Raw genomic sequence first — 16,772 nt, 5'->3', positions numbered from 1 at the left:
TCAGCAGACACCCGCCAAACTTGAGCAGAGCGGGAGCGAGACGCGCGCCTGCGTCCGGCCCACTTTTTCCCAGGGGCGCCGGGACTTTTGGGGAACTCTGAGCCCGGGACTAGCGACCCTGCCTGCGGATCGCCGTGCAATTATGGCCCGATAGCTCTCTCTGCGCCCCTCTTGGGCGCCGCACGTGGCTCCTTGTCGAAGTCTAGAGGTGGCCCTTGCGGAAGGGCAAATCGGGGAGGGGGCGCCGGGCTGGCCGAAGACCTCCCACGCCCCTCAGCGCATCCAGCAGCCCCGCAGGGCGGAATGAGACCGGATGACTCGGTGCCCCAAGAGTCCCTTCCTGTCCTCCACCCTGGCGAGGATCCTGCAGGAAGCCCCCCCACTTCACCCTTGCGCAGCACAAAGGCCGCGATTCCCTCGCTTTGGACCCACGGACCTGGCCACTCACAGCTGCCCAGCGGGCAGACCTGGCGCCGTGGCTGGAATACGTGCGATAAATCAGTAGGGTAGGGCAGGAGGTGAGGCCAGCTCCGCCCAGGTGACACCGCCCCCTTGCCAGCAGCTGACCCTGCCCTGAACTCGCTCCTGGGCCACGCCCCCAGCAGGCCCCTGCAGGGGGCATAGCGCTTTGTACAGCTGGCATTGTGTGACAGTGGGAGGGGCTTTGAGGACAAAAAAGAACTGATCTGAGGATGAAATTATATGGATCCTCCCTGGATCAGCTGCCGGAAGCCTTGGTTCGCCCCAAGCTGCCCTGCGTGACCCAGGAGAAGACGCTGGGAGGAATTTCTGCGCCCTCTGGGCTGTGGCACTCTGGGTGGAACCCTACCCTTGATCCTGTGTGTGCCCAGAAGCACCTGACCAGCCCAGTACCACAACCCTTTCTCTTTTGGCTTTCCTGGGCCAGGACAAAAGCAGGTGACACCCCACCTCACTGCCAGCCCACAAGGACCCCAAAGGCCCTATGGAAGCCCTCCTCTGCGGAAAGTCAGTCCTACCTCTTCCCAGCTTGAGGAGGAAACATGGGCCAGGCAAGGTGGTGGAAAGAGGTGGAGGTGGAGCTGGCCTCCCAGGACATACACCAGGCCTCACTGGAAATAGATTCAGGCCAAGGGATGGGTGAACATTTGAATCTCCTGTTTGAGGCCCTTCCTTTGTGAGTGGGCCCACAGCAGGACAGCTACCTCAGGGGGGGCTGAGCTGTCATTGCCTGAGATGAACTGATCCAGCAGCAGCAGGGGAGTCTTCTAGCATCTCCAGGAGAAACTGCAAAGCAGGGCGACAGAACGTAAACCCCAGCCCCCCAACTTCTGCTCTGATGGACTATGCAAGCACCTTCCCACTACAAAGCTTCCTCTGTCTAATGGCAGGACCCCTTCCCTCCCTCTTCAGAACGGCTTGTCAGGGATGAAGGGGATTCCTTATCTACAGATCCAGCAGAGTTGTGCCCAAAGGGCTCCTCGTGGAGAAGCTCCTCTTTCAATAGCCCCTCACCTGAGACACCCTATTAATGCATGTGTCTCTCCCACAAAGAAACGGTGACTGTCCTCACAGCACTTGGCCTGCCTGTCCAGTCAAGGAACCAACCAGAAGGCAAGACACATACACCCCACACACACACATACACCACTACCACCCACACCCCCACACCACCCACACCCACACCCCACCCACACCCCACCCCCACCTGGGACACAGGCAACCTCTGGACACTAGTGCAGGTGTTCATCTGCTGCCCTCTGGTGGGTACTGAGGGCACAATCACCACCTTGTTTGAGCAGCCCAGCTGCCCCCAGGAAAAAGTGCTGCCTTTGACAGGGCTGCACCTAGAATGGGAGCTTCAGCCCTGAGAATAGGCAAGTTAGGAGCCAATCACAACACCTCCCTGAGTCTCTATTTCCTAATCTGGCAAATGGGGACAGTCACATGTCCTGAGAGTCTCTGCAGAATAGATGTGAATGAATAAGAACTTGGATGAAACTCTCCTGATTGCATCAACTCAACGCAGACACTAGGATGACTAATAGAGGAGACACTTCCAGAAAACCCTACTTCATCCACATCGTCTTGGACTGGAAGCTGTTTGCCGGGACTGCATACCTCCAGGGGGCATACTTTCCACGGCAATCTTATGGAGATGGGCTCCAGGGGAGCTACTTACCTAGACTCCATGTGGACATGCTCCATGTCAGCTCAGTTTGACCTTCAGTCCAATCAGCAAGAGTGGCTTTCTTCCGTGAGAGAGACCCTGCTCGGAAGGCCCAAAGGAGACTCGGGAGCCTGGGGTTCCCCATCCAGCAGAGTAGAGGAAACCCACAGGACGGGTAGTGCCAGCACCAGCCACGTGCCCCAAAGTATGGGATGTCACAGACAGGAAGGGGAATGCAAGGAGAAGCACACCTGGTTTCCCAGAGGAACTGGGACATGAGCTGGCCATCAAAGACTGGATATGTCTGAGGTGAAGAGAAGAGGAGACACAGGTATGGGAAGGGTAAGTCCCCCTGAGCAGGGCCTTGGACGAGTGATATTTTAAACCATGAAGGACTGAATCTCACCACTTTCAAAGCCTTCAACAATAAACTGTAGTGAGAGCTTTGAGTCCTCCTCTCTTCCTGTCACTCACATCCCAGCAGGCCACATCCACGATCTATCTAGATTCTGACCACTGCTCACCCCTCCCTCAGCAAGGTCCAGGTCTTCTCCCTGGGTTCCACCAACAACCCTCACCTCCATCACTGTCTCTCAGCAGCCAACCTAGGTGAGACATTCAACCTAGGCATCATTCGGATGGGGCCCTGTGACCCCTGCCTCAGTAAATTCTAAACACTTTGCTGGCCTCCTCTTCTGCCGCCCCTCCATCCCCCACAGGACACTCCAGTACACCAGCACCTTGTTCCAGACCCAGCACACACGCTTGACCTCAGGGCCCTTCCACTGGCCTGCCCCTCTGCCTGGGACTCTCCCCTAGAGAGCTGCCTGGCCCACAGCCCACTTTCTTTCAACACGACCTGTCCTGGCCTCGCCCTCGTGCCTACCTTGTTTTCCTTCCCAGTTAACGGAGTCACTAGGGGGACTAGGAAGTGCAAACTGTACCAGGTGACATTGCCAAAGGGGATGATACCAAAATGACTGTCTACAAAATTTTTGTGTAGTGTTTCAGCAGAAATTTGTTATTTTTTATAGGAATATCCCTATAGTTGGTTATAACGACAAAAATGTTTTTTGCACGTCCAGCTTATATGTGTCAATATACCTACAAGGCTAAAACTCTATGCTAATTTACTTTTTGAACCTTCTAATGTGCCCTGGTCAGAGCTGTTATTATTACCCAATTACAATTACAATCACATGGTTTAGTCTGCAGGCACTACAAGGTCCATTGTGTGTGGGAGAAGCTGACACCATAAGTTACCATGCTGGGTGACACCAAGCCTAGTGAAGCCACTGTTCCTAGCACTCCCCTCACTACGAGGGTTGGTTTGTTCACTGTCCGTGTTTTCCTGCTAGACAGTCAGCTCCATCCAAGTGGGAATCATCTCTAGTTTGTCCCCCTCTTTATGTTCAGGACCACCAACTAGGCTCTACACACAGTAGGTGTTTAAGACTGTGAATAAATCAACAGCTTGGCAAAGTACTACAACTGCAATCTAAAAACCCAGTATATCCCCTTGTAGAAGCCACAGAAAGATGTGGCTTCAGTGGATTCATAAGTAGCAAGCCAACTAAATAGGCCACATTATCTATTTGTTGATTTCTAGCACACTTTAGTAATATTTGCAGCCTATTATAACATTATCTCTCTGTGAATATTTAACTACCCAGGAATCACTGTGACATAGCACATGATCATTTTCAGCTCATTCTATTTTAACAGTATTCATAATTGTAATCATCACTCCCATTTTGAGTGTTAGGTGGCTGGCCGAGTGGTTGGTAAGTATGACCTTGATTCAGCCACCCAGCACTTCTGTTAGCTATAGCAACAATTACTGTCCAAAGCGATGCAATGCAGGAAGCAGCTGACACACACAGAGCACGTTGGTGAGTGCTCAAGGTCATCTGGGGTGCTTGTGATAGCCGGATCCAAAGGCCAGGCCTCACCGGCACCTCTGCACACTTCTGAGACTTTCTGCTGTCTCTCGACACACTGCCTTGGGTGGATAGGTGACAATGGCAGAGGGGGAATCTGGGTCCCCTGCTGCAGTGTCTAAAGCACGTAGATTCTGACTCAGCAACAGAGCACAGTGGCTTTAAATGCATGCTCACGTAAACACCCTGCCGCTGTCCAGAGGGGGTGTAATCATGAACAAGAGCACAAAGTCAGCTGGAAAGTGGCTGCTGGGGACACAAGAATGAAGATCCTGTATCTACATTAGAGGCCCACTCCCAGAAGTCTGGTGCAGTGGGAAGGGAAAACCAGAAAGGAAGCCTCTGGAGGAAGGAGTCAGGGATGAGAGGTGGCAGCCAACTACCCTCAGCCAGCCCTTTCTGCTCTCCAGGTCCTGTGCTGAGTGCACCTCGCCTGGGAGGTGGCACTGCCATCATGCCTGTTTACAGAAGAAGAAGTGTCACAGAGCTTAAGTAACTCATCTAAGGCCATGAGATAGGCAGGAGCGGGATTTGAATCCAGGTCTAACTGTGGAGTCCTGCTCTTACAACTCTCCAGCTGAGTCAGTTTGCTTTTGCTTTGGACTGATGATGTCACAGTTTAAGGGACAGCCAAAAAAACAAAACCCACTGCCATCAAGTTGATTCTGACTCACAGTGACCCTACAGGACAAAGTAGAACTACCCCATAGAGTTTCCAAGACTGTAATTCTTTACAGAAGTAATCTGCCTCATCTTTTTCCCACAAAGCAGGTGGTGGATTTGTATCACTGACTTTTTGGTTAGCAGCCGAATGCTTTTACCACCCCCCACCAGAGTTCATTTTAAGGGACAGCAACCTGGGGAAAATCTGGATCCGCTTCGGACCCAGTAGCTCCTCCTGGGCTTCATCCACTTGGATTCATCACTCATGGGGCACCACTGGGATTTGTTCTGAACAAGGACACATATGCCTGTGAGTTGTGCCTGTGTGGTATATCTCACAGGAAGGATTGAGAGCAGCCCCCATACCCAAGCATTGGAGACAACTCCTTTCCACATCAGTCTTGTCAGAGGACCACAGGTTACCAGCCAGCTCCTAAATTCCCTCCAAGGCTTTCTTAGCTCAGATTTCCACAGCCAAAGCCCAGAGCACCATCATAGTCTCAATGCTTCTCATCAAAATGGTCGAGGTCCAGGGGGGACCTCATCACAACCAGGGGCCCAAGGGCATGCTGAATGCTCCTCCCTCAAAGGCCTCTGCAGGAGGCTGGAGTCCACACCACTGCTCATCCTCCATCTTTCTTCTGTTTGGTCACATTGTCAGAAGGTCACCAATCCCTGGAGAAGGCTATCATGCTTGGTAAAGTGGAGGGGCAACGTAAAAGGGGGAGGCCCTCAACGAGGTGGATTGACACAGTGGCTGCAACGATGGGCTCAGGTATAGCAGAGATTGTGAGGCTGGCACAGGACCAGGCAGTGTTTTGTTCTGTTGTACATAGGGTTGCTATGAGTCGGAGATGACTTGACAGCACTTAACAACAATAATCAATATCACGCTGGCTTTGTTCATGGGGGAAAGTGAATGTTTCAACTCTTCCTGACATGACTGGGTAGAAGAATTCTTCTTACATTCAAGCCATGTGAACACACACATTTTGCAAATACCATTTGTAGCTACTTCATGCAATTCAGCTGTCACAGTTTCCCAGAAAATTGTAGGTGTAGAAAAAGACCATCTGTCCCACCATGAAGTCAGAGTATGCGCACTGGCTCATGGGGTGTGGACTTTTTATATTCTGTTTGAAAAGAGAAAATATGGACTTTTCACTGCTTGTTGTGTGAGTCAAATAGATTAAATCCATAGGTTTTACCCCAAATTGTGGTCTCTGAAACCTCACTGCCAAGTGGCCATTGTTGATCACCTTCTAATGAGTACTTAGAGACCTGGGCAGTTTTCTCTGAGCCTGTTAATATAAATCTCGTCTGAGAGTTGCCTTTGATGTCATATGCTCAAGGTTGCTTAACCAAGCCTTTAAGGAAAGGAAGCAGGTTCTCCAGGACTTAATTCACTTGGAGGCATAAATCTGAGAAGTAGAGATTTGGGGTATAGATTGAATAGTACCCTCCAAATATTGTGTGTTGTGATTCCTTCCTCCTACACTTGTGGATATAATCTAATTTAGGAATATAATTTTCTGTACTGTATTAATGAGACCATATCCGTGTGGGGTGTGTCTTAAACCTATCACCTTCAAGATATAAACCATGCTGTTAGGCAGGGAAAAGGAAGACAAGATGAAGAAAGAGAGATACCAAGCCACATGAAGATCACCCAGAAACAGAAGCCCAGAAGAAACAAGGACCTTCCTCCAGAGCAAAGAGAGAGAGAACCATCCCCTGCAGCTGGCACCCTGAATCTAGACATCTAGCCTCTTTAAACTGTGAGAAAATAAATTTCTGTTTGTTAAAGCTGCCCGCTGTGGTATGTACTTCTGTTACAGCACTGGGATTTGTTCTGAACAAGGACACATGTGCCTGTGAGTTGTGCCTGTGTGATATATGTCACAGGAAGGATTGAGAGCAGCCCCCACACCCAAGCATTGGAGACAGCTCCTTTCCACAGCAGCCTTGTCAGAGGACCACAGATGACCAGACAGATGGCTCTGTTTAGATAGCTAAGACAGAGTAGGTATAGATTTCTGTCCTCATCATGGCACCAATGGGAGCTCTGGTGGCATAGTGCCCAAGGCATTTGACTGCTAACCAGAAGGCTGGCAGTTCAAACCCACCAGCCACTCCTCAGAAGGAAGGTTGGGCAATCTACTTCAGTAGTGATACTGCCTCGGAAACCCAAGGAGGGGTCACTATGAGTCGGATCCGACTCGACGGCAGTGAGTTTTTGAGTTTTCATGGCACCAACAGGCCACCTCAATACAGGAGAGAGAGTTGGAAGTCTGGCCCAGCAAAGGGAAGACCCAGGTCCTGTGTGGCTTCATGAGTTGTGGGACCCTCGCAGTGATATGTGGGTGCCAGATTCCACTGAGCATGTTCCTTGGCAGGCTTGGTTGTGCCATAACTCAGGCTGTGATACAAAATCATAAGTTCTGCTTTATGAAGACAAACAGAGTTTTCTTACCCGTGACACTAAAGTTCATGTCATTAAAGGTTAAAATCCTATGTGCTGTAATAAAAAAACAATCTTGAATGCTTGAGCTATCACATTTGGAAGTAGCCTATTTTGTTTTACATGGTTGTATCTAGTGCTCAGGTTTACTGACGCCAAAGAGGGATTGGTTCCACTAAGCAGTTACTTTCACTTAAAGTCACTCTTTCAAAAGAGGATCTAAGATTAATGAGCATGTCCTGTTTCCAAGACTCCAAGAGGTCTTGGAACCACAGCGCACTGATCTTGCAATTCTTGTGTGATTGTTTAGCAAGATTTCTATTTAAACATTGGTCATGTTTGCACACATACTGCCCTCTTATAAAATGTATGCATTCTAACATGATTGTCAATGGATCAAATATTTTGTTCAAAGTTCCTGATAAACTTGTATATAGCACCCTGAAAATCTTAGTTGATCAGAGTCCTGCCCAATTTGCAAATAGTCTGTTAAATCCACATAACAATCTGTTAAGGGTGTTGCAAGTTATTGATTTTAACAAAGCTTTGGGAATGGGAGATGAGACACACACCATGGTGGTGAGAACACAATGTCAGCGAGAGCCTGGTTCAAACCTTCTGGGCCTTAATGAAGGTTCATACTGCCCTTTGAACAGTCAAGAGGCATTCCTGCCCTAAGCCAGTCTGGCTCACCTTCAGCCATGCCACTCTCACAGCCCAGGGAGCACAACAGCCACACCCTGTGAGAGACTCTTATGAATTCAGAACCTTCACATATGCCCAAGTGCCCCTTCCTCCTGAGTCCAGGTGGGCTTTGATGGGGGTACCAGCAGAGCTTGGTTGGGCAAGCTGGGGTTCACATGTGCACCTGAGGCCCTGGCAGTGACATGGAGGCTGTACAGAGGATAAAGCCAGGCCCTGCCTGCTGCTGGAGACTGCAGCTACACCAGTGCAAAGCCCTCATGGATCCCCCTTTCACTGCCTGGGTCACTTCCTAGGGAGCTTCTGGGGGTCCCTGAGGGCACTGTGTTGATTTGAGCAGAGCCCAGCTCCCTGCAAACATCCTGAGACCAACCACCACCCCGTACACACCTCAGCTTCATCCTGATCCTCTAGGAACTCTGCCCCAAACCTAGCAGACACCTCAGCCCATGGCTGAGTGATATCTACAGGATCACCCAGGTCTGGTTCCACAGGGCAGGCCTCTATCTAGTGAAAGAAGGCAATGAGCCAGGCACAGGTTGAGGGACTTGGGGAGCCAGGAAGGTCACTGGGGGGCCACGGGGGTCACCTCATGAAGACATCAGAGGGCCCAGAGACCAGATCTCTCTGGCCTTCCGCATTATGTCAAGGTCTGACCCAAGGGCAAAAGTGGGGCCTCCAACCATGATGCACACCTTTCCTGATTTTAAACCATGCAGTAGTATCCCCTTGTTCTGTTCAAACAACTGCTTCTTAGTATATGTACCGGTTCCTCACAAGCCCAATTAAGTGTTCTGGAATTCCCATTCTTTTCAAGGTTATCCATAATTTATTATGATCCATAGAGTCAAATGCTTTTGTATAGTCAATAAAACACAGGTAAACATCCTTCTGGTATTTGTTTTGGGCCAAGATCTATCTGATATCAGCAGTGATATGCCTCATTTCACATCCTCTTCTGAAACCAGTTTAAATTTCTGGCACTTCCCTGTTGATGTATTGCTGCAACTGTTTTTGAATTATTTTCAGCAAAATTTTACTTGAGCGTGATATCAATGATATTGTTCAATAAGTTCAATAAGTTCTGCATTCTGTTGAATCACCTTCCTTTGGAATGGGCACAAATATGGAACTCTTCCAGTCAGTTGACCAGGTATCTGTCTTTCAAATCTCTTGGCATAGGTGTGTGAGTCCTTCCAATGCTCCATCCATTTGTTGCAACATCTCAGTGGCTATTCCATTAATTCCTGGAGCCTTGTTTTTCACCAATTCCTTCAGTGTAGCTTGGACCTCTTCCTTCAGTACCATCAGTTCTTGATCATATACTACCTCCTGAAATGGGCAAACATCTGCCAATACATAGAGTATAGTGCTGTATGTATTCCTTCCATCTTCTTTGATGCTTCCTGCATTGCTCAGTATTTTGCCCATAGAATTCTTCAATACTGTAACTCAAGGCTTGACTTTTTTCTTCAGTTCTTTCAGCTTGAGAAATGCTGAGCATGTTCTTCTCTTTTGATTTTCTAACTCCAGGTCTTTGTACATTTCATTATAATACTTTACTTTGTCTTCTTGAACTGCCTTTTGAAATCTTCGGTTCAGCTTTTTCAGTTCATCATTTCTTCCATTCATTTTAGCTACTTTCTGTTCAACAGCAAGTTACAGTGTCTCTTGACATCATTTTGGTCTTTTCTTCCTTTCCTGTCTTTTTAATGACCTTTTGCTTTCTTCGTGTGTGATGTTCTTGATATAAACCCACAAATCATCTGGTCTTCAGTCACTCATCACTGCAATGTTCACTGCATCAAATCTATTCTTCAGATGTTCTCTAAATTCAGATGGGATATACTCAAAGTTGTATTTTAGCTCCTGTGGGATTGTTTTAATTTTCTTCAGCTTCAAGTTTAACTTGCATGTGAGCAACTGAAGGCCTATTCCATAAGGGTTTTTTTTTTTTTTTTTTTTTCCTGATCTTTTTTTGTAATTGTTTTATAAAAAACCAAACTCCCTGTCATCGAATCAGATCTAACTCATAGCGACCCCTCCTTGGGTTTCCGAGGCGGTATCACTACAGAAGTAGATTGCCCAATAGACTATTTTATTTTGGTCATATTTATTAGTGACTTAAATTCTTTGAAATTTGTTAAAACTGGTTTATGGTCCAGCACATGGTCAATTTTTGTCAATATTCTGTGTACAGCCAGTCATGCTTCACTTAATATTCACTATCCGTTCTATGAAATAGGACATTATGTGATTTGGACATTGCAAACACCATATCATAGTCTGGTCTTGCTTTTTCTTTAAGCCTCTTAACAAGCTTTGTGTGTTAGTAGTTATACTCCTCATGTTGGAGGGATTAGCCTCAGTCCATGTCATTAGGAATTTCCTTGTAGCTTTCAGTAGAGCCAATCCTTTAAGAGCTTAGAGGATTTTTTTCTTTGGTTTTGAGAATCATCATGATTGCAAGTGCAACACACTTAACTTGCAAGCAATAGCATTCACTGATTTTCCATTTACATGTTGTTTTGTTTCATTTCCAAATCAATATTTCTTCCTTGCCTCTTGCTGCTGATATCACTAGCACTGATTTTGCTGCATTTAGGAGCCATGATGGTCTTCACTGTAATATTTTCAAAAGAAAATAAAACAGAGAGATAATGCTACAATACTCAGGAGATGCACAGTACAAGAGATTGGATGATGCTGCCTTCGAGTTGAACCATACAGTGTTATACAGTAAACTTTTTAGATAGGTTACCCAAAAGCCAGGTAAGCACATGTGTAGGACATCAACAAAACAGGGGTACCATTTGTCCAAAGCAAAGACCTGTAGATGCCAAACAGCGCACAAGGAAAAGTGAGCACTGCAGTGAAAGAGAACTGGCAGGCCACTAAGTGAAGATGATATCAGACCTAATGTATGAGAATGTCCCAGCCAGTAGTAAAGTTCATGCAGGGTCAAGAAAACACCCACGGACAAAGTTGCTTAAGCTATAAGACCCCTACCACCTCAACGCCTTCACAGACACCTGCCTCCTATGGTTCCCTCCCATGTAATTGAAACTTCTTATCACAGCACCTCTCTTGGAAGTATATATACTGTTTCTTTCTAATAAACAAGATGTGGGGGTGGGCTGTTAAGTCTAAATCTTGTTACATCCACCCAATATGCAGCTGGATCCAACATGAGTGGTTCCTGGGCAAGCACAGATCATATTAATAGATAACAGGTTTCTGATCCATTTTGAGAGAACTGTCTTGTACTTCCACATCTGCTAATCCAGCACCTCCAGCCAGAAGGGCCAGCAATGCCCTTTGCCATGATACAAGCACAAGGTCATACTCTTGCACAAGTCCTGGTAAACAACCAATGGTAACTCCAGCCCCAGATGATGAGCAAAAAGAGAGGAAACTCAAATAAGTTGACCATTGCAATGAATTCAATCAGTCAACTTTTAACTGTATATCATTTATTTACTGAGTTATGTCCTACATTTTGTAAACAGTAACATATATGATTTTAACTTTCAAATATGGGTGGCATACACAAGGACACAAACTAGCAAATATTTAATAAAATATGAACTCAAGTAATAATTTAATATAATATAAACATAGGAAACATCCAAAAATAATGGAAATATTAATATTTATCTAATGAAAAAAATTATAATTTATGTATCAAATGAGTTTCCTTTTTATTGTCTGTTGCATGGGACACAGTGCTTGATATTACTCTACACATGCTAATAAATGAGGCATTAGGTGCATTAAGTGGATGCAAAATTCAATATTTATTTACCATGCAAAATATTTCTGTTTTGCAACAATGGATGTTTCTAAATTTGCTTTCCAAGAAAACAACAAATTATGTTTATCAGAACATTATATTTATGTTTCATCAGAATATTTACGTATCTCTGTGTAAGGAAATTGAACAATTGCTTGAGGAAATAAGTTAATATTTAGATGCTAAAAGTTACATAGGAGCTCTGGTAGCATAGTGTCTAAGGCACTTGACTGCTAACCAGATGGCTGGCGGTTCAAATCCACCAGCCACTCTTCAGAAGGAAGGTTGGGGCAATCTACTTACATAGTGATACCACTTCAGAAACCCAAGGACAGGTCACTATGAGTTGGGGCCGACTCGACGGCATACACACACACACAAAAAAAGTTACATAAATGTATTTTATTCTCCATTTCCCTTCAGAAGGCCTTTTGTTTCATATACTGACTGATACTGTTATGACTCACAAAACTTGTTCATTGAGAAGTATTGCTATTGTTGCATCAATTATGTACATATCTCTGAATATGGGAGTTGAACAATTCCACAAAAAAATAAAATGTACATTGTTTAAATTTTGTATATGATAACAATTATATTTTCTTTTTCACTTTGGACGGGTGGAGTATAACCTCACATTCAATCCTTTCTCATCAACCACATCAGAAAGCACCAGTGGAACTGTATTCACAAACTCACGACTTAGCTGGTCCTGTTCTATGTAAATTAAACCACTATGCATCTCCAGATTGAGCATACCCTTGTATTTGTACCATGCTCTTTGTAGTCACTTTTGCCCCCTCAAGTATTAGCAGTAGTTCAATGAACTGTGTGACACACCATTAAAGAACAGAAAGTGAGTATATAAGTTTTTAAATAATATTTCAAGATGGAAAACATTCATGGATATCTGCAAAGGGCCTGCCAACAAACATTGTATGACAATTAAGTGAAATCCTTTCTGACTGCCTTGTAAGCACTATTTCTATTAACTATCTTAGACCTGAAGAACAAAAATTATATGTTCCAAATGAATTTTGTGTACTTTGTGTTAATATCCAAATTCAAATGTAAATGTTATTTTATTAATTTTACTTGTTTCATACATTTTATTTATTTTCAGTTATTCAAATTTATTTCCTGTGGGAGAACCAAATATAAAAAGGGGCATAATTTTTTATCCAGGTAAAATGAAATGGCAACAACTAAGTGCAGCACAAAAATGAAAGGTCACAGAAATGAAAAAGGTAAGGATTAGTGAATCTCTAAAGATGATTCCAAATTTAACTTTCTTTTTAAAATGTGATGAATAGAAACAGACTTCTTCAATTGAATGCTCGAGTATAATGGATGCAAATCTTTGTATTAGTACTGTGAGTGCTTAAATTACTAATAGCAATATGATATAACAGATTTGTTCTAATTCTGCATCCATTCGTTACTGAAATAAATTTTTAAAAAAAGTATAGCAGGGCAGACTTCTGGTAAGATGGTGAAATAGGCAGACAAGCTACACAGACTCTCTTCAACAAAGAAAAGAAAAACAAATTGAAACAGAGTAGATAATCGTGGAGCCCTGAGCTTTGAAAGGAAGGACACAGAAGTGGATTAAACACCAACTAGTAGAGGAAACTGAATGAAAACAACTTCAGGGACCTAAGAATAGGCTCTGCTCAAGGACAACATGGACATATGGGAGACTGACAATTGGAAAGGAGACAGGTGGTAGTGCACAAGTGCTGCCAACTAGTGAGTAGAGAAGCACAGTCCCCTACTTGCTCAGATAACATACAAAGAAAACAAAAATCTTGGGCAAATCACTCCAACATACAATCACTAATTAAATATAAACACAAAAATGTCACAATGTCTCAGAGACAACAGACCATCACAGTCCACGTAAAGAAGCAAAATAAAGCAGTAGAAACAAGGAACCAGGATACAGACCCAGAATACATCCTTGAGGGAGAAGCAGCATTAGAAATTCCTAGTAAGGAGTTCAAAAGAATTACATTTAGGTATCTTCAATGGATTGAGAGACAGATCAAGGAAAACACTGACAAAACTGAGGAAAACAGAAAACCCTCAATTTCAGAAGACAATACAAGAACAAAATGACAAAATAAATGAAAAATTAGAAATTATACAAAATTTACAGATAGAAATCCAGAAGATTAATAGTAAATTGTCAGAAATAGATAACACATTGAATGGGCAAAGGAGTAGAATTGAATCAATGGAAGACAGAATTAGTGAGATTGAAGACAAATACCTCATTATTTCTTTGGAAAAGGATCAATGTGAAAAAAGATCAAAACAAAATGAAAAAACCTAAGGTTCATATAGGATACCATCAAAAGGAATAACCCATGTGTAACTGGAATTCCAGGACAGGAAGAGACAAAAAAAAAAAAAAAAAAATCACAGAGAAAATTATCAAAGATTTGTTGGAAGAGAATTTCCCTGATATAATGAAAGATGAGAATATAGCCATTCAAGAAGTCCAGCAAGCCCCAAACAGGATAGACCCCAAAAGAAAACCACCAAGATGTATCATCATCAAACTCACCAAAACCAAAGACAAAGAAAGAATCCTGAAAGCAGCATGGGAAAAATGAAGAGTTACCTACAAAGTGCAACCAATAAGACTAAGTTCTGATTTCTTGACAGAAACCATGCAAGTGAGAAGGCAATGGGATGGAAAAAAAAATTTCCAACCAAGAATTATGTACCCAGAAAAATTGTCCCTCAAATATGATGGTGAAATTAGGACATTTTCAGATAAGCAGAAATTAAGGGAATTTGTTAAAACCAGACCAACCTTACAAGAGATGCTACAAGGAGTCCTTTGGACAGAGATCCAACAACAGCAAACAATTGACTATTAACACAGACCTTACCCAGAAACCAACCTAGTTATGGAAGTATCCAAAGTAAAAAAGCCTACAAGATTGTAAACAGGGAACCAGAGACATCAATAGGCAAATGAGGAAAACTACAAACCAAAATAAGGGGAAAAAGTGTGTAGTTACAGAACTTCTAAATGGTGAAGAAGTCAAGACAATTGCGAGATAGAATGGACTGTTCTAAACTTGGGAAGAAAATTATAAACTACAGAGTAGCTTCAAAGAAAAATGATAAACATCCACATCAAAATAAAGAGGAGGACAAGCACAAATATTTAGCTTATACTAAAACAATAGCAACAAAGGAAGTGATAACAGGATTCATAAACAAAACAAGCTCAGCACAGAAAATTCTATGGAACAAAGAAATCAGTAACCACAAAAAAATACATAACAAAATGACAGAAAAAAATTCATATTTGTTGATAATTACACTGAATGTCAATGGATTGAATGAACCACTCAAGAGACAAGAGAGTTGCAGACTGGATAAGAAAACATAACCCATCAATATGCTATCTACAAGAGACAAACCTTAGACAGAAAGACAAAAATAGACTGAAAAACAAAGGTTGGAAAAAGATATATCAATCATGAATGAGAAGGAGTGGCAATATTAATTTCAGACAAAATTGACTGTGAGAACAAAAACCACCATAAGAGACAAGGAAGGACATTTATAATGATTAAAGGATAGATTGAACAAGAGGATGTAACAATAATAAATGTCTATGTACCCAATGAAAGAGCCCCAAACTACACAAATCAGACGTTAACAGAATTGAAAAGACAAATAGATGACTCCATAGTCATAGTAGGATAGTTGAATACACCACTTTCTAAACAATACAATCCACCACCTTGACATTATAGACATCCACAGAGCACTTCATTCAACAGCAGCACAATATACATTCTTTTGCAGTGTACATGGAATATTCTGCAGTATAGACCATATGTTAGACCACAAAGCAAGCCTTAATAAATTTAAAAACACTGAAATACTGAAAAGCAACTTCTCAGATCACAATGCTTTGAAATTAGAAATCAACAATAGCAAGGTCAATAGAAAAAGAGCAAACACATGGAAACTGAATAACACCCTCTTTGAAAATGACTGGATAATAGAAGAAATACAAAATGAAATTTAAAAAAATCTTGAATCAAATGAGAATGAGAACACAACCTACCAAAATCTTTGGGACACAGCAAAAGCAGTGATCAAAAGCCAATTTATAGCAATAAATGCACACATCAAAAAGGAAGAGAAAAAAATCAACACCTTACCCAACATCTCAAACAAATAGAAAAAGCAGAGGAAAAAAAAAATCTTATAGTCACCAGAAGAAAAGAAATAATAAAGATTTGAGCAGAAATAAATGAAACAGAAAATAGAGAAACAAAGAAAAATATCAACAAGACTAGAAGTTGGTTTTTTGAAAAAAATTAATAAAATTGACAATCCTCTGGGAAATTTAGGAAAGGAAAAGAGGGAGAGAATACAAATAACATGAATAAGAAACGAAATGGGTGCTATCACAACAGAACCAACAGAAATTAAAAGGATAATATCAGGGTACTATAAAAAACTATAATCTAATAAATTTGAAAATCTGGAAGAAATGGACAGATTTCTAGAAACATACTACTTGCCTAAACTAACACAGTGAAAAATTTGAACAGACCCATAACAAAAGAAGTTGAACAGGTCATTAAAAAATTATCAGTGAAAACAAAACAAAAAAGCCCTGACCCAGACAGTTTCACTGGATAATTCTACTGAATGTTCAGAGAAGAACTGACATCAATCCTACTCAAACTATTCCAGAACATAGAAAAGGATGGAATCCTCCCAAATTCATTTTTATGAAGCAACAATAACCTTGATACCAAAACCAGGCAAAGACATCACTCAAAAGGAAAACTGCAGACCAATATCCCTCATGAACATATAGATGCAAAAATATTCAAGAAAATCCTAGCCAATAGATGCCAATAACATATAAAAAAAATAATTTTGACCAAATGGGGTTCATACCAGGTATGCAAGGATGGTTTAATATTAGAAAAATAATCAATTTCATCTATAACATAAATAAAACAAAGGAAAAGAACCACATGATCACATCAATCAATGTAGAAAAGGCATTTGATAAAA

The sequence above is a fragment of the Orycteropus afer genome, unplaced genomic scaffold (genome assembly GCF_000298275.1).
Source record: "Orycteropus afer afer isolate SDZICR_OR568_19922 unplaced genomic scaffold, OryAfe1.0 scaffold00456, whole genome shotgun sequence".
Taxonomy (NCBI): Eukaryota; Metazoa; Chordata; class Mammalia; order Tubulidentata; family Orycteropodidae; genus Orycteropus; species Orycteropus afer.
Note: the sequence above shows the minus strand (reverse complement) of the source record.